Here is a 20,984-nt window from a genome sequence, read left to right on the forward strand (position 1 = left end):
CCTGACCTGTCTGGTGAGTTCTTTGGTCTTCATGATGCTGTTTGTTCTTCAGTGTTCTCTAACAAACCACTGAGGCCTTCACAGAACAAGTGTATTTATGCTGAGAGTAAATAACACACAGTAGGACTCTATTAACTAATTAGATGACTTCTGAAGGCAATTGATTGCACTGGATTGTATTTAGAGGTATCAGAGTACAGGGGGCTGAATACTAATGCACACCACATTTTTCAGATTTTTATTTGTTTAAAATTTTGAAGACCATTTATCATTTTCGTTTCACTTCACAATTATGTGCTACTCTGTGTTGGTCTATCACATAAAATCTCAATAAAAAACTTTTAAGTTCATGGTTGTAAGGTGGAAAAATGTGAAAAAGTTCAAGGGGTATGAATACTTTTTCAAGGCAGTGTATTCCTATTAAATATATAAGAGAATAGTGAACAAACATGGCTACTGCAACTATCAGGATAACTGTAATTGTTTTTCTGTTTGTTTGTTTTTCATAAGCATTTAATGTTATAAAATGAAAATAGTGCACATTGTTTGTTTGTTTGTTTCTTTGTTTGTTTGTATGTTTGGTACTTATGAAAATTGGAGATTTTCGCAAGTATGTTGATCTGTCCATTTGTCCGTTTGTTTGTTGGTGCTCGAGCAACGTCATTTCCTGACCAACCTCCACCAAAATGCACAGGACAACTCACTAGGGTCACACAAAGACATCATTAGTTTTTGGTGAGTCAAGGTCAAAGGACAAGGTCACCAAGGTCAAACCTTGTAAAAACACCTAATCGGGCATAACTTCCATTTCTTTGTGATTTTTGCAAGTATCGTGCTCTGCACGACTTTTCATTCATTTGTTTGTTTGTTTGTTTGAGGGACCCCAATGACTGGTTATTAGAGTCTGTGATAGTTCTTGAAATAGGGTTGCTTTATCATCATTAAAAAGTACAATTCTTATTTGGTAATTGCAATTTAAAAGGCTGCCAAAAATTCAGAAATTACTTCTGACCCTATTGATATAGAGAAATGGACTTGTATAAACCAACACCAAAAAGATGAGAACTCCAAGGAAGAAACAGGAGTAGATTCATTTGCTTAAATTTCTGTCTACCCAAACAAATTCATGCCCATGTATAAAAGGCCATATATATGGAATTATTACATTGGTAATTCTTTTGGACATATTCTACAAACAAACAAAAAACAAACAAACAAAACCCCAAGACCTGAGCACTTATGGGATTTAGGGCATACCAGAGCAAGAATATTCTCTTAAGTTCTTTAATTTGATATATGCTTTTACTCTGAGAAAATAAGTTTAAAAAGTATTAGCGTAGTATTGTTCATTGAATTGGTTGCTTTCTGAAAAGAAAAACCCACTACTCAAGCTGTTCCTTATCACATGAAAATTTAACTTAAATGTGTTCTTTAAAAATGATTAGAACTTGTTTTAAATGCTGAGTACATCACTTTTCTTGGGACATGGCATTATGTTCATAGAAGAGCAACAGCTTGAGCATTTTAAGTGACCCCCATGCTTTTGTATACACTCAACTTAAGCCTCACTCACAAACCGCCGGATGGGCTGCTACGAGCAGTCTACAGTCAAAAATTTGGCAAAACCGTGCTTGAGACTTGCATAACATTTGCGTGTGTTCAGCACCATAGAAGGTCGCAGACTGCCCGTGGAGACTTTTGGTCCTGCACATGCAAATTCTACGGGTCTTGCGACAAATTAAAAATGCATACACTATGTACAGGACCCGTACTCCTTTTGTACACCTGAACCAAGTCAGCAGCATGGCTAGTAGGGGCTTTTTGCGATGACAGTAAGACACATGAGTGACGCACAGTCATTGTATGAGTGACGTGCCTCAGAAGTACTATACAAGTACTCCACACTTCCTATTTGTGCAGCCCGCAAGACAGAAGTATATCTCACTTTCTACCCCTATGTGTGGTGTGCATACAGCGCATGCGGCCTGCACGCAGCGCACACAACCTGCATGCAGCGCATGCAACTTGAATGCGACACAAGGGGCAAGACTCTGGGTATATATATTGGGGAGGAACCAAGGAACCGATCATGTAGCATGTAGCATTGTAGAAAGGAAGAAGACCACCTCATTTGCTGTTTTTATAAAAGTATATGTTAAGCCTAACTCACAACCCACCGTACGTGCTGCTACGGGCGGTCTACAATAAAAAAATTTGGCAAAACCATGCTTGAGACAGCCCTGTGATGACCTGGCGACTTGTCCAGGGTGTACCCCACCTTTCGCCCATAGTCAGCTCAGCTGGGATAGGCTCCAGCTTGCCTGCGACCCTGTAGAACAGGATAAAGCGTCTAGAGATAATGAGATGAGATGAGATGAGATGAGATGAGATGAGATGAGATGAGATGAGATGAGATGAGTATAAGGGAATAACACATTTTATTACATTGTAAAAAATCCCAACTAAATAGCCCAACAGTTTGAGCACTGAAACACACTTTGACTCTGACTCCGAGCTACTGTCCTGCTCCTACTCCTGCTAAGTGGTGGGACGGGGTGTCAGGATGTCCTTGTCCTTATCACTGAGCATGGCACAATGGCCTGACAGCGATGGGCCATTGTCCTCACTTCTGGGAGTCGTTAGCTGAAACATACATGAAAATCAGCATATATAATATTAATTACATAAGCATATAGATACTGAAATGAATGTTTAAAGCATGTGTATTTACCTGTGAAAATACCTCTGGTGGGGTGCTATGCCTTCTGGAGGCTTGAAGGTATACTTCTCCCTGTCCATGCAGGGCTCGCTGGTGCTGCTACCATCATCATCAAATTCCTCATCCTCCCCCTTTGCTGTTTCAGGCTGGGTTACTTCATTTTTGCTGGCTTCTTCTTGGGTCCCATTTTCTAAACTTTAACCTGAAAATTTTTAAATTTTTCCCACAAAATATCCAATGTTATTCAGCTGAAAAACAGATGCAGAATGCTGCATCTCATGCATCATCACATGCAAGTTATGAGTGATTGTAACGTGTTAATCACATATGTCACACATGCTTCACAAGTGCGGCTCGAACTTGTAGCACAAGAAACTGGTAAAATGCAAGTCTCACACACTCCACACTCACTGAACACACACTGATCACGTGCATCAGACATACGCTTTCCATGGGCTAATGGCATAATTTTTCCTACGCCTTGAGGAAGTCAGGTGTGCAACCTGTACTTGACAAGTACTTTGCTCGTACTCCTCCCCCAAACTTTCCCCCGGGTTCACCGCGACCCTGCGGTATGGCTGCGAGCTACCAAACCGTGCAACCCATGCGTGTCCAAAACACTTATGGCGGGTTGTGAGTGAGGCTTTACTATAGGGTAGTTGTTAGTAATTTCTTTGATCTTGATCAAGTTGTTACTTTAATTTGTGTTAAGTGTGTAGTGCAGGAGCATTGTGGACATTTTGACAGACACTATCTGATCACAAACTAAATTATAGCATTACCAAAAATATATTATTGGAAAAAAGAACTAGCGGGTGGGGGTATGTGTGCTTTTGCTGTTTTCCAGAATTTAGCCAAATCCAATGGGTTTTCCTAGACCGCCATACATAAGTATTATCCATTAATCTCACTGGCAGAATGTGTAGAAGCATAAGAAGCCTTTATCTATCACATGCACCCTCAAGCAGAGTGAAATTCGTCCTCTGCATATAACCCATCTGAAGCAGTGAATGCATGCATCCACACACACATGCCCAGAGCAATGGGCAACTATGCTACAGCACCTGGGGAACAGATGGGGATTAGGTGCCTTGCTCAAGGGCACTTCAGCCCAAGGCCGCCCCATGTTTACCTAACAGGAGCACCCACAGCAAACTCATGCAGACATAGGGAGAACATGCAAACTCCACACAAAAAGGCCTCCATCAGCCACTGGGCTCGAACCCAGAACCTTCTTGCTGTGAGGTGACAGTCCTAACACTGTCACCTCTGTGCCACTCCATCCACCACTGTGCCACCCTATAGGAGAAAATAAAAATAGAAACTACAACACTATGCCACTCTATCCACAACTGTGCCACCCCATAGGAGAAAATAAAAAGCATTGCAGCACACTAATGTTTTGGTTAGAATTAGGAGTGTTACACTTAGGAACATTTGTGATTTAATAACTGTAATTAAGAAAAAACATGATCATAAATTCAAGAAATCAATCAAAATTTTCTAATTCTATGGATGTAAAGGGCTTACATCAGCCATCATTAACAAGATCACAACCCCAATGCACAAGTACAGGTCAAAGTGTGCTACTGTCAGAGTTCTATAGAAAATCCCTATTACAGTTTTTCTCAATTGCTAAAACACTAAACCCTATTGTCTGAACCAAATGCTCAGTTGCCTGGACCCACTGATTGATTCAATCACTCTTTTGGCAAAACCATAAGCACTTTTCACCTGTTTAGACACAACTTGCCAACACATTTTCATTGTGATGCACCCGTGCTGCATAATGGTGAGCACAGGTGACAAAAGTCAAACACAATAAAAGCACAGGTGTCACCACTTGAACACAACAACTCAAAATTGATCACACATTTGGCTAATGATGTGAGGGAACATATAAGCCAGTTCAGAGAGCACTGGTTTGTGAGGCCCTACAATGGATAGAAATCTGAGAGGAAGAGTTCGTGTGAGAGGAAGTCGAGGTGGTCAGTGAAGACAAAGAACAGTAATATCTGATGAAATCAGAGCTACTGTGATTGACCATGTTCTTGTTCATGGTATGAGGGAGACTAGAGAAAGGGTACAACCAAACATCAGTAGATTCACTGTGTCCACCATAATCCGAAGATTTAGAGAAGAGAACAGGTAATTACCTTTTTTGACATTATAGTACAGTATGTAAATGTTGACAGCAATTACTGTGACATACTATATACTGTACCACAGTATACTTTAAGTAAATATATGTTTCAGTACATCACTGTACCAAGGTACTGTAGTATTATAATGGAGGGTTGGTCTAACTGTTTGTAGGCCTAGTATTCCATGTATATTTTTTTGTAACTGCATGTTCTCTTTTTGTAGAATTGAAAGACTGCCACATGGAGGTGGGAGGACAGGTATGTTCTCCCCACACCAAGAGACTCTAATTGTTGATATGGTCCATAAGAACAACGCTGTTAAACTGAGTGAAATTGAGCAGAAGATCATTGAGGACCATGTAAATTTTGAGGGTATCAACAGTGTCAGCCTCTCTACTGTTGATCGTGTCCTCAAGCGCAACAGACTGCACATGAAACAGCTGTACAGAGTGCCCTTTGATCGCAACTCAGACACACAATTGGCAAAACCCCTCACTTATCCTGCAAAATGACACTTTTCACTCAAAATGATACACTTCCTTCTCAAAATGCTATTTTGTTATCAAATGACATACACAGACAGTCACATGAATAAACATTCATAACAACCAGTTGAACACATTGTGCATATGGTAAAACACATTTCTCCATTGATGAGAATGGCGTAGGCCTTCTTTTTCAGTGTGGCACATCAAATAGTACGTATGTACTCTAAGCTGTGTTGTACAATAATTATGTTTGCTTATTTTTTATTCACAGAATACACAAACACAGTCACAAGTACACTTTATATTTCCCACAAGAAATGTACATACTGTGCAACTGAAACAACACAAATCCTCATCAGAGCTGTATACAAAACAAAACACTGTAGTATGTTGATTCAACAACAACAACAAAAAAAACCAGAAGCTAGTCTACTTCGTCCTGTCGTCTATTATGATCTGGCCACAGGACCTCATCAACATCGCATGCAATATTTTCTCTGGCCAGGCAGCGTGGGAAATATCGCCTGGCATGGCGCATCCATGCCATTGATGCATACAATGGAATGTCCCCACATGCCTCCTCCATAGCTTGGAGGAGAGGAGCACGTGCCTGTGGATGGCGTTCATACACCTTCCACCTCCAAGAGGAGAAAAATTCCTCTATGGGATTGAGGAAGGGTGAATATGGAGGCAAGTAGACTACTAGAAAACGAGGGTGGTCAGTGAACCAATTATGGACCAGAGCAGCCCTGTGAAAACTTACATTGTCCCAAATGACTACATACCTGGGCTGCTCTGGTCCATCTACCTGATCAGGTGGAATTAGTCTGTTGTGCAAAGTGTCTAAAAATGTAATTAGATGTGCTGTATTGTAGGGCCCCAGGTTAGCATGGTGATGGATGATGCCATTGCTAGTGATGGCTGCACACATGGTTACGTTCCCACCACACTGCCCTGGGACGTCAAGAATGGCACGCTGGTCGATGATGTTTCTTCCTCTCCTGCGGTGTTTTGCAAGGTTGAAACCCGCCTCATCAATAAAAATGAAGCGGTGTTCCTGTGCAGCCACCTCTAGTTCAAGAAATCTCTGAAACATACATGACAATATACTGTAAGAAATGTGTTACATCATGAAACATGATCCTTATGATGGCAATACAATGCAGTAATGAAATACTGTAAAGTAAGCAGACCATATTTTGCATTATTGAGAGTACAGTATGCATAAATTGTGGAATTGTACATCACTTACTTGCACATAGTCATGTCTCAAGTCCTTAACTCTCTCTGTGTTGCGAGAGAATGGCACCTTATAGACCTGTTTCATTGTCATCAGGTTTTTGCGCAACACCCTGTCCACTGTTGATAGGCTCACTGTTTGAACATTGTGAAACACATCATTGTTGGCAATGATGTGCCTTTGTAACTGCTTTAGAGTTATGGCATTATTTTGTTGAACCATATTGATAATTTCTGTCTCCTGTTCAGGAGAAAGGAGACGCTCCCGACCACCTCTCACTGGTAGTCTTTCAGTTCTGCAATATAAATAGAAAAATAGTGTACACATTGTGTCTGGGAATACACTAGTAGATATGTTTACCAAATATTTCAAACATTGCTCTCAGAATTTTTACAGTCCTACATACAGTAACAGTCCATATGTAATGATGTACTGCAGTACTGACATTACTGGATCTGAGATTTCTTACCTATTGTAATTTCGAAACGTCCGAACAATGGCTGCAACAGTGAACCTACTCAAATTAGGTTGAACACGTAGCCCAGCCTCTCTCATTGTTAGGCCATGGTTGACTACGTGGTCAACCACAGTGGCTCTGATCTCATCAGAAATTACAGTCCTTTGTTGTCTTCGTCCTCTTCCATGTCCTCCTCGTCCTCCTCTCATTCTTACTCCTCTACCTCTGGCTCTAACTCCAATGTTTCCATCCATGTTCACAAAGCAGAAAAACTCACCTGTTGCCCTTTCTTATATAGTTCTGATTGCTAATTGTAAAGAGGCGTGAAAGGAGTTTTCCCAGGTGACGAGGAAGTGCACATCGTATGTCAGTTGAGGTTAGAATTTTGAATGACAGAGTGTTACATGTGAAAACAGTGGTTTTCCTTGATGAAAATTGTGCCAAATGCAGAGAATTGTGTGTAGAGTTTAGAAAAAGGTGTGTTTCAGAATTATAATTGGAGTGTAAAGCAAGAATTGTGCTTGTAGTTCAGCTGAATTGGTTCAGGGTATTGGTGCATGAGTGACATGTTGTCAAAATTTTGTCACAAGTACCAGAAATTGTGTGTTAACAATCGAGAAAAACTGTAAGATGACTATCATTGCTTTTTGCTTAATGTGACTGGCCTCCTCTCTCGCCTTCCCTTTCTCACCTGGTCCTGAGTCCTTCAAAGCTCATGACGAGGGAGCAGAATAATTTAATGAAGATAAGAACCGAATACAGTGGCAGATAAATGCAAAGGAATATGTACATATTGTTAGAAAGTAGAATTAACCTACAGAACATAGCAAAGCCAAGAACCATCACCCAAATTACACAATATAAGATATTTCTTGGCTGGCCCTGTTTCCATTTTCCATGTGGGTTCCAGGTGAACATTTGTCTTGCAATGCTCTGCATAGAACAAGACAATGGCAAGCATTGAAATAAATCTAATGGAAGTCTATATACTGATGAATGAATGGTCTGAATTGTAATCATGACATTAGTCACTGCAAATTTGCTTTAATTTAACAATATGGCTTCCACCCTCATTATTTGGTAGCTTATAAAATAGCACCTGACAAAGCACATTCTATTATTTTTCCATTTTACTCCATAAGCACAATTTAATGAAGCCATAAGATGGTAAATTATGGTCATGACATCATAATGGGTGCAAGATGTAGGCTATTGAGGTTTTTCACCCACGTGACCAAGTCATGTGAGGCTGCCATTTTGGACGTCACGGCTCGAATCAGTTTGAATGCGAGGAAGGCGACAAACGAAAAACATAAAAGAAAAAGGAGCGAGACGCAGAAAACACCTTCACTATCCAGTGACGTAGGGCATTTACAGGGCGAGCAGAGGGAGAGGTATTTGCAAAAATTGAGGTTAGCAGGCTTAGAGAACGACGTTTACCTGTTTCCACCAGGATTGTTCACTGACGTACGGAAGTACACGAAGCCCTCATCTTTACCTGACTTCGGCCCACATGATCTGTATACCTATGTCATTAAAAACCCATCACCATACACAGGTATTGATCTGAAAGCGTATAAGAGTTTGGATGCCTACAAATATTTTGTGTCAGGCTGGGTAACATGCCTACATCAGTGGGTCGTCCCTGGAGCCGGTGGTTGCCATCTTATTACAGCTAAGGTTTGTTCACATTTTCATTTACTTTCGGTCCTCAGGATAAACAAAATGTTATTAAATGTCACTGAAATAACTTCTTAGTCTGTTGAGACATGGCCCGTTATAAATTTGCTGTTACCAGGCAATGACCAAGAACTGTATTATTAGGGTCGGTGTCTGTGTTGTAGCAGTGTACTAGCAGCTAGCTGTTAGCACTAGCTAATGTCAACAACATAGCTAGTATGTTACTGTAGCAATGTTTACGTTCAGTCATTTGGATGACTGTTAAAACCTTTCAGTCTCGTTTTTCCTTTACTGTATTTACTAGTTTACTGTAATTATGATCCGGCAGCTATTTACACCGGATCCAGTGTAAATAGCTGCCGGAGCGCGCTCCGGCTTGCTCCCCATCAAATTAAGCAGCGCGCTCCGGCTTGCTCCTGGAGTGCGCGCTGCTTAATTTGAGGGGGAGCAAGCCGGAGCGCGCTGCTTAATTTGAGGGGGAGCAAGCCGGAGCGCGCTCCGGCAGCTATTTACACTGGATCCGGTGTCTGTAACACGTTTTTTTTTCAAGCTGGTTCTCCTTCTCTGTCTGCAGCGTTAGTATGTAGCTTGACTTTCAAAATGGCGGACACCGGGGCGTCACGTGACCCTGTGACGTCAGGTGAAAAACCTCAATATTATCACACATTTACTTCACTATCCTGATTTGTTGAAATTAATAAAATAATGCAGATGGTATAAAGGTTAAGCTGACTGAGCACACGCCTGCTATGCTTAAGGCTCATTGTAAGTGTTGTTCATAATTTTATCCATAAAAATATTGATAGGCTACATTTCCATAACCCTTCAAATGGTTAGGTATGAAATGTATGTGTTTCACATTAGATGCAAATGGAATTATATATTTCTAAAAATATTTATAGTCCAAAACGTAAATTTCAGAGTGACATGCTTTGTTGACATCAAACTGTCAGACAGTGGTGCTGGACATAATTCTGTTTCTTGTGTTATCCAATATTATGCAATAATAATTTGCTTAACTGGGCGGCACGGTGGTGTAGTGGTTAGCGCTATCGCCTCACAGCAAGAAGGTCCTGGGTTCGAGCCCCGGGGCCGGCGAGGGCCTTTCTGTGTGGAGTTTGCATGTTCTCCCCGTGTCCGCGTGGGTTTCCTCCGGGTGCTCCGGTTTCCCCCACAGTCCAAAGACATGCAGGTTAGGTTAACTGGTGACTCTAAATTGACCGTAGGTGTGAATGTGAGTGTGAATGGTTGTCTGTGTCTATGTGTCAGCCCTGTGATGACCTGGCGACTTGTCCAGGGTGTACCCCGCCTTTCGCCCGTAGTCAGCTGGGATAGGCTCCAGCTTGCCTGCGACCCTGTAGAAGGATAAAGCGGCTAGAGATAATGAGATGAGAGATGAGATGAATTTGCTTAACTTCAGAACTGCATGTAACTTACGCCTGCCTCTGTTTTACACAACTCTGACCTGTATGTGTAAAACTTGTATGTAACTCCTGCTTAATTCCACAGATAGATCTGAGGTCTGAATAAAATTATGAGCAATTTTGGGATTATATCCTGTGTACATATAATCTGCAGTGTACTAAAAAGTGGCTATATATGTGATGAGTCATGGAATCCATGGACACATGTCGGCCGAAGCGAATCCGAGAAAATCGCAAAAGAAGCATTAATTAATTAATTAATTAATGCTTCTTTTGCGATTTTCTCGGATTCGCTTCGGCCGACATGTGTCCGTGGATTCCATGACTCGGATTCCATGCTGATCTCCTGGGGTTTTCACACACAATTGTCTCTAGAGTTTACACAGAATCATGCGAAAACCAAAAAACATTGAGTGAGTGACAGTTCTGTGGGTGGAAACGTTTTGTTGATAAGAGAGTTCAGAGGAAAATGGCCAGATTGGTTTGGGTGACCAGGAAGGATATCGTCACTTAAATAATCACTCTTTCCAACCATAGTGGGCAGAAAAGCATCTTTTGCAACAGCAGAAGACCACATTCGGTTCCACTCCTGCCAGCCAAGAACAGGAATCTTAGAATCAAGAACAAGTTCTAATTAAAGTGGCCAGTGAGTGTGTGTATGTCGAGGGAGTGCTGTTATACTGAATATCAGCACAGCTGTGATTCAGTCATAGGTACAAGGCCATAGGTGGAGTGCTGTCGCTAATCTTTGCTGTACTGATATTCAGTATAACAGCACAACCTCAAGTGTGATATCACTTCTATACAACAGTACCAAGAAATTAATACTGAGTAAGTGACGTTTTGGACACAATATGGCCAAATGTTCTGTTTATTTTTGCCCCACTAGCAGAAGTCACACTGGCTACAGTGGTGCTTGAAAGTTTGTGAACCCTTTAGAATTTTCTATATTTCTGCATAAATATGAACTAAAACATCATCAGATTTTCACACAAGTCCTAAAAGTAGATAAAGAGAACCCAGTTAAACAAATGAGACAAAAATATTATACTTGGTCATTTATTTATTGAGGAAAATGATCCAATATTACATATCTGTGAGTGGCAAAAGTATGTGAACCTCGAGGATTAGCAGTAAATTTGAAGGTGAAATCAGAGTCGGCTGTTTTCAATCAATGGGATGACAATCAGGTATGAGTGGGCACCCTGTTTTATTTAAAGAACATGGATCTATCTAAGTCTGATCTTCACAACATATGTTTGTGGAAGTGTATCATGGCACGAACAAAGGAGATTTATGAGGACCTCAGAAAAAGCGTTGTTGATGCTCATCAGAAAAAGCGTTGTTGATGCTAGGTCACTAAACCATCTCTAAAGAGTTTGGACTCCACCAATCCACAGTCAGACAGATTGTGTACAAATGGAGGAAATTCATGACCATTGTTGCCCTCCCCAGGAGTGGTCGACCAACAAAGATCACTCCAAGAGCAAGGCTTGTAATAGTTGACGAGGTCACAAAGGACCCCAGGGTAACTTCTAAGCAACCGAAGGCCTCTCTCACATTTGCTAATGTTAATGTTCATGAGTCCACCATCAGGAGAACACTGAACAACAATGGTGTGCATGGCAGGGTTGCAAGGAGAAAGCCACTGCTCTCCAAAAAGAACATTGCTGCTTGTCTGCAGTTTGCTAAAGATCATGCGGACAAGCCAGAAGGCTATTGGCAAAATGTTTTGTGGATGGATGAGACCAAAATAGAAATTTTGGTTTCAATGAGAAGTGTTATGTTTGGAGAAAGGAAAATACTGCATTCCAGCATAAGAATCTTATCCCATCTGTGAAACATGGTGGTGGTAGTATTATGGTTTGAGTCTGTTTTGCTGCAGCTTGGCCAGGACAGCTTGGCATTATTGATGGAACAATGAATTCTGAATTATACCAGCGAATTCTAAAGGAAAATGTCAGGACATCTGTCCATGAATTGAATCTCAAGAGAAGGTGGGTCATACAGCAAGACAACAACCCTAAGCACACAAGTTGTTCTACCAAAGAATGGTTAAAGAAGAATAAAGTTAATGTTTTGGAATGGCCAAGTCAAAGTCCTGACTTTAATCCAATTGAAATGTTGTGGAAGGACCTGAAGCGAACAGTTCATGTGAGGAAACCCACCAACATCCCAGAGTTGAAGCTGTTCTGTACGGAGGAACGGGCTAAAATTCCTCCAAGCCAGCGTGCAGGACTGGTCAACAGTTACTGGAAATGTTTAATTCCAGTTATTGCTGCACAAGGGGGTCACACCAGATACTGAAAGCAAAGGTTCACATACTTTTGCCACTCACAGCACGGGCACAGATAGAGGGGGGGACTCGTCCCACCCAGATTTAAATTCACCTCGTTCGGTCCCCCCCACTTATAGGGAGGAAAAAACGTCTATGCTGTCTTTCTTTGCATAAGGCAAACCTCACGGAAAAATCAAAAGACTAATTACCATTCGGTTTATTGAGGTGCACAGCAGTATATACATAGTTGCAACTGCGCAGACTGCACAGGTTGCGAGCTCGAGCTTGGTTGCTATGATTACCCACAACAAGTTTGACAGGCATATCGGGGACAGCTCCTCCTAGTTCAGGACCCCAACATGGCATGATGAAGGGTGCCAAAAGGCAGAAAACGATTGCATCATTTTTAAAAAAAAAAAACAACAACTAAGTAAACTGTGCCTTACTTTATCATATCACCTTGCAATTTTTTGATAGTCTGTTCAAAGTAATGTCGTAGTGAAAGTAAAATCGTACGGAGTAGAGAAGCCTTTCTGGTAGCCTCCTTCTTTCGGTGGCAGCCTGTAGATACAGTGCTCAGAAGGCAGTTTTAATGTTTAATCTGGCGTTCCCTGCCATAATTTCAGCGAGCATATTGTTTCATAAGGAAACTTTGTGAAGAGTTGTTGACTGACTGCCGCTCACGCAACACACAGGCATAGTTAGAAAGTCAGGATGCACTGGTTTACACTTTACACACACACACGTAGCCCAGCCTCTCGCTATGTTTAAAGGGATAGTTCGGGATTTTTGACATGAATCTGTATGGCATCCCCATCAATAGTGTCGTGCAAACACACTGACTTACCCCTGACAGCATCCTGTGAGTCCAGTTCTTGTCCAGTTTTGGTCCAGACGAAAGTAGTCCGGCAAGTTTGTTGGGGTCACGAAAGTAAAACGTTTTTCATCTCAAAGCAGTATGTGTTCAAAAGAGTGATATATTTGCATCACAAAACCGTTGCCAAATAAAAAGTCAGACCTCGAAATCGCTTGGCACTATTTTCTCTCCCTCGGTATCACTGCGCGCTGTCATGTTGACATCTGCGCAGGAATCAACACCTTTCCCATTGTTTGGCAGTGATTAGGAGTTCAGATCAGCGGCGCTAACAAGCTAATTTGAGAGCAAGAACAGCGACAAATGTATCACCTTCTATAACCTATACAATAATATATTTGTGAAAATGGTGTGCACTTGCGACTATCCAGGCTGTAGCAACAAAGATGTGGCTGAATCTCCGCACACATTTCACTGTCGTAGTCAGACATGTTGTTGCTAACTTTGCTAGCAGTAAACAATGTAGTGATGTGTCAGTCGCGAACGATCCGGTTCAAAGAGCCGGCTCTTTGAAGTGAACGACGGGAGCTGGCTCTTCGGTGGGAGCCGAGTTGGGGAGCCGAATTAGTTTTTTGTCCTTAGGTGCCTCAGAGAGAGAGAGAGAGACAGAGTTCAGCTCAGCTGAAGGATGATTGTCTATTTGACAACCATGATCTTTGTTTTGTTGCCGTGAATTCCTAAAGCTCATGATATAAATTGTCGCTCATAAATTGACAGGTTCGGTCGGCAACCACCTTGGCATGGCCAGATTAATCTGCGGTATACAACGAGACAGCAGTCATTATAACAGGAGCATATTTGCTGTTCCAGCGGCTTCTCATTACTGGTGGAGCAGAGTGTGGCACTTTTTTCTCTTTTTACATGCGCTCAAGGTGCCACATATTTTGTTGCACATTGTTCTGTGTTTGTTAAAATAATTTCCAACTTTGCTTCATAGTTTCTTAGGCCTGATTTATACTTCATAATTTATTTTGTGGCATTTTGTTCAAGGTCGAGTGTGAAATAAAGCCATAAAGGATAAACAGTTGATGTCTTCTGTGTATTTTACATTGGTAATATAACACAGTTTTGCATTATGTTTGTGAGAAAATAATTTATTAATTGGTAAGTAAGTTTTATTTCTATAGCTAGAACATTGTTACACTGCTATACTTTACAAAGCTTTACAATGGCTACAAAAACTAAAAAATAAAATGGAAAACATCCTATTGATAAAATATAAATAATAATGTAATTAATTAACTAGTTAATTGCAACAATTAAATCAAAAATAAAATCTCAGGAGCCGTTTGGGAGCCGAAAGAGCCGGCTCCGTATAGTAAGAAGAGCCAAAAGAGCCAGCTCCCGAAAAAGAGCCGAAATTCCCATCACTAAAACAATGAATGAAACAGCCGTGGCTGTCACCTGGCGGCAGCGCGCAGTGATAAGAAGGGAGAGAAAATAGTGCCAAGCGATTTCGAGGTCTGACTTTTTATTTGGCAACGGTTTTGTGATGCAAATATATCACTCTTTTGAACACATACTGTTTTGAGACGAAAAACGTTTTACTTTCGTGACCCCAACAAACTTGCCGGACTACTTTCGTCTGGATCAAAACTGGACAAGAACTGGACTCACAGGATGCTGTCAGGGGTAAGTCAGTGTGTTTGCACGACACTATTGATGGGGATGCCATACAGATTCATGTCAAAAATCCCGAACTATCCTTTTAACAGTTGGAACTTAGCGGCTTTAAAACTAGTTTTGCAGTTTTGCAATTTCTGTGCGTGATGATAATGTGTAAACTTTGGATTTCCATAGGCTATGTTAAAATGTTATCATTGTCCTGGCCTGCAGGTAGTTCCTGGTGATGGCAGTGAGGGAGGTGAAATAACATGTATACACACTACCGTTCAAAAGTTTGGGGTCACCCAGACAATTTTGTGTTTTCCATGAAAAGTCACACTTTTATTTACCACCATAAGTTGTAAAATGAATAGAAAATATAGTCAAGACATTTTTCTGGCCATTTTGAGCATTTAATCGACCCCACAAATGTGATGCTCCAGAAACTCAATCTGCTCAAAGGAAGGTCAGTTTTATAGCTTCTCTAAAGAGCTAAACTGTTTTCAGCTGTGCTAACATGATTGTACAAGGGTGTGGCAGTTCGTGTAAATGGGTGGAGCACAGAAGGACGGCAGGACAGAACTGAGTTCACAAAAACTCTCTTTATTCAGCTTTTCAGCTGCAAACACACACACTCAGACACACGCACACACATCAGCTGTCTGGTTGTGGAGAGAGTCCCTCTGCTCTCACTCTCTCTCCTTAAGAAGGGCGCGGTCACTGGGAAGACACAAACACATCAATTAACAACAGGTGTAGTGACTCTGCCACTTAACTTCCCCGACTCCGCCCTCCTGTCACAGACCGATGCTAGACCACGCCCCCGCTGCCACATACCCCCACCGCCCGACTCAGGCCGGGCAGCCGTCCGGCCCGCAGCCGACTCCCCCCCCCCCCTTGACGGGAGAGGAAGTCTGCCACGACCATCTGCGTGCCCGGCCTGTGGATCACCTTGAAGTTAAAGGGTTGGAGTGCCAGATACCAACGGGTGATCCGCGCATTGGCATCCTTCATGCGGTGGAGCCACTGGAGGGGCGCATGGTCTGAACAGAGGGTGAAAGGGCGTCCCAGCAGGTAGTACCAGAGGGCGAGGACCGCCCACTTGATCGCCAGGCACTCCTTCTCGATGGTACTGTAGCGCCCCTCATGCACCGACAGCTTGCGGCTGATGTACAAGACAGGGCGATCCTCCCCCTCCACCTGCTGGGACAAAACGGCCCCCAGCCCTATGTCCGACGCATCCGTCTGCAACATAAAGGGGAGAGAAAAGTCAGGGGAGTGTAAAAGTGGCCCCCCACACAGTGCAGCCTTAACCTTAGAAAAAGCCCGCTGGCATTGCTCCGTCCACTGGACCGGATCTGGTGCCCCCTTTTTAGTCAGATCAGTCAGCAGGCTGGTGACGTCCGAATAATTAGGTATAAACCTACGATAATAGCCAGCCAGCCCCAGGAACTGTCTCACCCCCTTTTTGGTCTTGGGCCTCGGGCAGGCCGCAATCGCTGCAGGCTTGTTAATTTGGGGATGCACCTGCCTGTTGCCCAAGTGGAAGCCCAGATACCGTACTTCCACCCGCCCAATCGCACACTTCTTCGGGTTGGCCGTGAGACCCGCCCGCCTCAGCGACCTAAGGACGGCCCTCAGGTGTTGTAGGTGCCGCAGCCAGTCATTACTATAAATAATGATATCATCTAAGTACGCGGCTGCATAGGTGGCGTGGGGGCGGAGGACCCTGTCCATCAGCTGCTGAAACGTAGCAGGCGCCCCAAACAGCCCAAAAGGAAGTGTGACGAATTGGTGTAAGCCGAACGGTGTGGAAAAGGCCGTTTTTTCATGGGATAATGGAGTCAAGGGGATCTGCCAATAACCCTTTGTTAAATCCAGTGTTGAGTAAAAACGAGCCGTGCCTAGCCGATCGAGCAACTCATCAATACGAGGCATTGGGTACGCATCGAATTTAGACACCGCGTTTACTTTTCTATAGTCCACACAGAAACGGACCGACCCGTCGGCCTTGGGTACCAAGACCACCGGGCTGCTCCAGTCACTGTGGGAGTCCTCGACGATGCCCATTTCGAGCATGGCCTCGAGTTCTTCCCGAACCACCTTTTTCTTGTGTTCGGGTAATCTGTAAGGGCGGCTACGCACTACCACCCCCGGGGGCGTCTCAATGTGGTGCTCTATGAGGTTAGTGCGGCTGGGCAGGGGTGAGAACACGTCCGAAAACTCGGTCTGCAACTGGGCAACCTCCGCGAGTTGGGTCGGGGAGAGGTGGTCTCCACAGGGGACCGGAGAGGGACGTGATGCTAATGTTCCTTTTTGAACCTCTGGCCCCAGCTCCGCCTTCTCCGGAACCACCGACACCAACGCCACGGGGACCTTCTCGTTCCAGAGTTTGAGTAGGTTGAGGTGGTAAATCTGTAGCGCCCCACCCCTGTCCGTTCGCTTCATCTCATAGTCGACGTCCCCGACTCGCCGTGTGACCTCAAAGGGCCCTTGCCACTTGGCGACTAATTTAGAGCTCGATGTGGGCAACAGTATGAGTACTTTCTCTCCCGGTGCAAACTCTCTAAGGTGCGTACCCTTGTCGTACAGGCGGGTTTGCCGTTCTTGGGCCTGCCGCAAATTCTCCTGGGTTAGTTGTGTGAGTGTGTGGAGTTTTGCACGCAGGTCAATAACGTATTGAATTTCATTTTTGCTTGGTGAAGGTCCCTCCTCCCAATTTTCTCGCAGCACGTCTAAAATGCCATGTGGCTTACGCCCATATAATAATTCAAACGGAGAGAACCCCGTGGAGGCTTGGGGGACCTCTCGCACTGCAAAGAGCAATGGTTCGAGCCATTTATCCCAGTTACGCGCGTCCTCACTTACAAATTTCTTAATTATGTTTTTAAGGGTGCGATTAAACCATTCCACTAAGCCGTCCGTTTGTGGGTGATAAACGCTGGTGCAGATCGGCTTAATACCTAATAACCCATACAGTTCATTCAGTGTTCGTGACATAAACGAGGTGCCTTGATCAGTCAGAACCTCTTTCGGGATTCCAACTCGGGAGATGACGCGGAAGAACGCCTCCGCAATACTGCGTGCTGAGATATTGCGAAGAGGCACTGCTTCCGGGTATCGCGTTGCATAGTCCACCAGAACTAATATAAAGCGGTACCCTTGTGTTGACCGATCTAATGGCCCGACGAGATCCATCCCAATTCTTTCGAACGGGGTCTCGATTAACAGTAGATGGTGCAAAGGCGCTTTTGGAATGGCCGCTGGATTTACTAACTGGCATTTGCGGCATGCCGTACACCACCTACGGACATCGCCGTGAATCCCCGGCCAGTAGAATCGGGCCATTATTCGGGCTAGTGTTTTATCCTGCCCTAAGTGTCCAGCCATGGGATTAAAGTGAGCCGCCTGGAATACCAATTCCCGGCGGCTCTTCAGAATTAAAAGCTGCGTGACTCGCTCTTTAGTTTGAGTGTCCTGCGTCACTCGGTATAATCTATCCTTCATAATCGCGAAGTAGGGGAAGGACGGGGTGGCGTTTGGCTGGAGCGTTTGACCATCGATTACTCTCACTTGGTCAAAAGCATGCCGCAGAGTCTCGTCTCGCGATTGCTCTAACGGGAAATCCGCGAGGGATTCCCCAATAGAGAGAGGAGGAGCCGGCGGCTCCTCACTCTGGCGCGGAGATGACGTAGACAGCTCTGTGACAGCTGCTCCTGCCAAAGCGACACCGGGACCTCCCCCTGTCAAATGGCAGGACCCACTCTTGACTAAGTGTGTCATTAAACCCCAAAATCCCGGCCAATCAGTCCCCAAAATTAAAGAGTGGGTAAGGCGAGGATTAACCGCCGCCTTCACAATAAATTTTTCCCCTCTGAAAATAATGTGGACCGACACTAAAGGGTAGTTGTGAACATCCCCGTGCACACACAACACCTTCACCAATTGTGCTCCCCCCAATGCCTCGTCTTGCACCAGGTTTTGATGGATTGAGGTCTGATTACAGCCCGAATCCACCAGCGCCTGATATGTATCCCCTTGGATACTCACCGGTATGCGATACGCTCCGGCCCAATCGAGGGCAGCTCCTGGCGCGTTGGGGATCCGAACCACCGCGCCCACCTCCATTATCGAGCACTGCTGTTGGAGGTGGCCCGGTTCCCCGCAGTGCCAGCAAACCGGCCCGGGCTTCCTCTCTGCACTAGTGCTCTGGGGCTCACTCACCTGAGGGGGGGGAGAGACAGACACAGAAGGGAGACACGGAAGGGCACTGCGGGTGCGGCGGGCTGGCTGAGGTGGCGCCGGCCCCCGTCTCCGCGGTGGGGGAATGGGGCGAGGAGAAGACACAGGAGGAAGAGAGAGAGAGAGGAGAGAAGAGAAGAGGTCGTCTGCTGTCCTGCCGTCGGGACAGCCGCCAGATGATCCTCCGCCAGCTCGATTGCCTGATCCAGCGACGCCGGGCAGTGGCACTGGACCCACTCTGTGGTTCCTGCTGGTAGACGCGCGACGAACTGTTCCAGTACCACCTGGTCGATGAGTCCCTCGGCGTCGCAGCTGTCGGCCCTCAACCACTGCCAGCAGGCGTCCCGGAGTTGCTGGCCAAACGCGAACGGCCGGCCGACTTCCTCCAAGCGCAGAGCGCGGAAACGCTGATGATCTTGCTCCGGGGTGCGTCCCACCCGCTGGAGGACAGCCCGGCGAAGGTCCGCGTAGGCCAGCCGGCGGTCGGCGGGGAGCTGTAGCGCGGCCAGCTGTGCCTCTCCTGTTAGCAGGGGGAGGAGGCGCGCCGCGCGCTGTTCCACCGGCCACCCCGAGGTCTCTGCTACCTGCTCAAAGAGCGTGAAGAATGCCTCGGGGTCGTCCTGTGGGCCCATCTTCGTGAGGGTGAGGGGGGAAGGGCCCGCGGCGGTGGAGTTGGTGGACCCCGCCAACGCGAGGAGGTGCCGGAACGCCCGACGATCTTCCTGTTGCGCCAGCACCAGGGCCTCGAACCGTTGTTCTTGCTCCTTTCGGAGGGCGAGCAGCACCTGGTGCTGGCTCTGTTGGGCCGTGGCGAGGGCGTGGATCAGGTCAGCGAAGGTGGAGGACTCCATGGGGCTGTTGTCTTCTGTGCTCATTCCCGGGTTTCGGCACCACTGTGGCAGTTCGTGTAAATGGGTGGAGCACAGAAGGACGGCAGGACAGAACTGAGTTCACAAAAACTCTCTTTATTCAGCTTTTCAGCTGCAAACACACACACTCAGACACACGCACACACATCAGCTGTCTGGTTGTGGAGAGAGTCCCTCTGCTCTCACTCTCTCTCCTTAAGAAGGGTGCGGTCACTGGGAAGACACAAACACATCAATTAACAACAGGTGTAGTGATTCTGCCACTTAACTTCCCCGACTCCGCCCTCCTGTCACAGACCGATGCTAGACCACGCCCCCGCTGCCACAAAGGGTTTTCTAATCATCCATTAGCCTTCTGAGGCAATGAGCAAACACAATGTACCATTAGAACACTGGAGTGTTAGTTGCTGGAAATGGGCCTCTATACACCTATGTAGATATTGCACCAAAAACCAGACATTTGCAGCTAGAATAGTCATTTACCACATTAGCAATGTATAGAGTGAATTTCTGATTAGTTTAAAGTGATCTTCATTGAAAAGAACAGTGCTTTTCTTTCAAAAATAAGGACATTTCAAAGTGACCCCAAACTTTTGAACAGTAGTGTGTGTGTGTATATATATATATATATATATATATATATATATATATATATATATATATATATATATACACACACACACACACACAAAATGGAATCATTTGCTGACAGCTCAGTCCCCCCCAGTTCAAAAATCCTATCTGCGCCCCTGAGTCACAGATATGTAATATTGGATCATTTTCCTCAATAAATAAATGACCAAGTATAATATTTTTGTCTCATTTGTTTAACTAGGTTCTCTTTATCTACTTTTGGGACTTATGTGAAAATCTGATGTTGTTTTAGGTCATATAGAAAATTCTAAAGGGTTCACAAACTTTCAAGCACCACTGTAGCTCACATTGATTTGTACATTCCCGTTAA

This window comes from Neoarius graeffei, chromosome 7 (genome assembly GCF_027579695.1).
Source record: "Neoarius graeffei isolate fNeoGra1 chromosome 7, fNeoGra1.pri, whole genome shotgun sequence".
Taxonomy (NCBI): Eukaryota; Metazoa; Chordata; class Actinopteri; order Siluriformes; family Ariidae; genus Neoarius; species Neoarius graeffei.